Source organism: Curcuma longa, chromosome 4 (genome assembly GCF_044706935.1).
Source record: "Curcuma longa cultivar G26 ecotype Majalengka, Jawa Barat chromosome 4, ITB_CL_G26_1.1, whole genome shotgun sequence".
Lineage (NCBI taxonomy): Eukaryota > Viridiplantae > Streptophyta > Magnoliopsida > Zingiberales > Zingiberaceae > Curcuma > Curcuma longa.
In genome coordinates, this window is record NC_133864.1 from 20024629 (window position 1) to 20028024 (window position 3396).

Sequence of the window (3396 nt, forward strand, 5' to 3'; positions counted from 1 at the left end):
GTGCTATGATATAACCGTTTTCGTCGCACTACGGTTTCAATTAATTATCAAGTTCAAACAATAATGTAGCATAGAGTTAACCTGAATCGTCTCTCAATGACCCACTACAAGGTTTGCAATTTTCAAATCTAAAGAAATTTTATATGTTGTGAGAAAATAAAAAGAACTAAACTAATGCATGTTTTGGGGGGTTTAGATGCTAGGACAATAAAATTTCAACCACCTACTTACTTCTAATCATCCTAACTATCCGAAATTGAAATTTCAGTGAACTACAATCTAAACATGACCAAAAAAACTAAAAACGAACAGAATTAAACAAAAATGAACAGCATGAACAAAACATGATAGAAATTCTCCTAGGCAATTTGACAAACTACTTGCATTCATAAAGGAAGATTTCAACAAACTGTAATAAATAAGCTGTAAAGGAGTAACAAACTAACAAAGTAGCAAAGTAGCAATTGTAAGGGAGCTAAATTAACATCAAAATAAACACAATCAAACAAAACAAAGCTAGAAGTTGCTGGAATTTGTGTGCTGTCCACTCGCGCAAGAGGAGATGGGGGCTGCTTGGCTCTATCCGACCGGCTGGAGCTTCGCAGATGGCTGTGAATGATGCTGTGGCGTGGGCTGCTGATGGGGGCGTGAATGCTGGTGTGAGGCGTGAGGTGAGTTCAGCGGTGAGGTTGCTGCCGTGAGTGGAGTTGCTGCTTGGTGTGTGAGGGGCTGATTGGTGGCGTTGAAGGTTTAAGCATTGAGGTTGATTTCTTGAAATGGAAACGTGGTGGAGAAGGGGCGTGAATGGAGTTGAGTGGCTGTTGGCGTTTAAGGCTTAAGCGTTGAGGTTGATTTCTTGAAATGGAAACGTGGTGGAGAAGGGGCGTGAGTGGAGTTGAGTGGCTGTTGGCGTGAGTGGAGAGGGAAGTGGCTTTGGGAGTGGTGAGGGAGGTTGGTGTGTGTTCGGTGGTGGAGGATGGCTGTGAGTGGAGAGGGGGCGGCGTGAGTGGAGTGGAGTGGATGGAATGAGCGTGAGGGGAGCAGGAGGCGTGAGTGGGAGATGGAGAGGTTAGGACTTGGTGAGGTGGAGATGTGTGGTGGAGATGGAAGTGAGGTGGAGATGTGTGGTGGAGATCCTCCTTTGCTTCCTCTTTTCTCAACCCTTCATCATGATGTCCCATTTAGCCTTTAATGTGTCATTTAAGCCTTGATGATCAAGCTGTCCTACAAATCAAATTGGATAAAATATGAGTTTAAAAATACAGAAAAGTTTAAATATAACCACAATACATCCAATTACAAATATGTGTCATCAAGGCATAAATGTACAACTAAAATCTTAAATTTCCTTATTAATAATGTCAATTTAACCATCAATTATGTTAATCGTCGTGCTCCTCTGAGACGTTCGTCGTTGTATCTTGGGAACGAGTTCCTGCTATCCATAAGCACCGTAGTGGAGGAATATCATTTACAGAGATAGTGATGAACATTAGCCTCGACAATCCGCATCAGTTTGCATCCTTCCGGAGCTACTGGAAACAACAAATATTATAGCATTAATTAAGCTATTCAAGAAACACCCAGAGATTCTAAAGCTAAGAGCTAGTTGGTCCAGCTATGTGTGGTCCAGAGTTGGCCGCTGCATGCACTTTTCAATTTACCCTGTGGTAGTGGAAAAATTTCTATGGGGTCAAGCCCGTCATCCTCAAGAATAATTAATAAGACTAACTGAGCTGTATCATTTTAGTTGGTCCACTATTAATAATAATTAAAGCACTGGAGAATAATGATGTTGTGACATAATTAATTGATGCACTATCAGGTTTAGTGTTCCTTTAAAGTAAATTACTAGGATAGGTATAAAAATCACATTTTCTCAATTTCATCATTCTAGGTTCTATTACTAAGGGTCATTCAAGCGTTCAAAAGTGTTCATCCATGGACTTAATTCCTAGAATAATCAATCAAATTTAATTCTCTTTCAAGAGCTTCTAACAAGATGTGAAGAAGTCCTAGGGGGGATACATTTATTTCCTACCATAAACCATGCATGAAGTGAACTTCAAGATTTTATTTCAAACCAAAATGCTCATGATAATGGTAAGTTGCTACTGATTTAAAATAGAAAATTAAATAGAAAAACAAAAATGATATTAACAAAGAAGATAAAGTGTAAGATGGAAAAAAACTCCCCTTTAGGTTGGGTAGATAGCATCATGAAGTCCAAATCATCCACCTCTAGCTCCTTTAATTCTTCAAAATTATTTCTTGAGCCGGTGGATATAATCCTTCAATCAATTTATGCCTCACTTTGTACAGAATAATCTCGTAGATCCACGCCTTCTTCATTCTTGTAGGCACCAACTTATCTTTCTCCACGACATCAAAAAATAATAGTTTGAGCCTCCATAGTGGTTTTCTGAATGATTTCACATTTTTCTTAAAGTAAATTCTATATACCCAAATGGTAGGATCCACACCAATCATATCAACCATTGTCCAATCAAAAATTCCTTTGTGATGCCTCAAATCTTGAAATAAATTTTCCTCTTTCTCTAACTCAAAATTTTGGACAATAATAAATGGTGGGCTCTGATTTTCCTCCAAATGAACATCCTTCAAATCATCTGATAAAAACTTCAATTCCAACTGTGACTACTCAGTATATATGAGTGATCCCTGGGACTCAGTGCAATCCCCTACACTCACATACCTATCCTCTGAATCCTCTGGTAAATCAATCAATAATGGTGGTCCCTGGGGCTCAGTGCAATCCCCTACACCCATTTGGTCAGGCTTCATATCAGCTTCCTCCAGGTTCTCAGCAATGAAGACTGACACTGGCTCTGAAGGATTTGATTCTCTTTGTGGTTTATGCTCCATGTCTTGATCAGAAACTGAGATAGGTGTCTGAAGTCTCGGTTCTGGAATAGTTTTATCACGTCGGAATATCATAATGCTCTCATCCTCTAATGGATTCAGCAATGACTGAGCTGGTGGCGATGGTGGCTGATTGGACCCTTGAGATTGAAGGTTACTAATAATAGTAGCCATGTGACTCATTTGTCTTTCAAAATTTTGAATATCAGTGTCTTCTTGTTGTTGTAAGCTTTGTCGCAGTCTCTCCTCAAGTTTTTCTAGTTGTTGAATGAGCCCATTAGAACTTCCATAATTTCCTTGATTTGCATGTAAATTTTGTTGAACTTGAAAATTTGTGGGCTGCTGAATTTGATTACAAATCTGTTCCCCTTGAAAAAATGACGATTGACATTGATTTTGGGCTTGAAATGAAGGATTTTGATGCTGAAAATTTCCTTGAAAATTTCATGAATATTGCTGAAAATTATCGTCATGAAAATCTTGATTTAGGGGTTGCTGAAAGTTGTTTGAAAG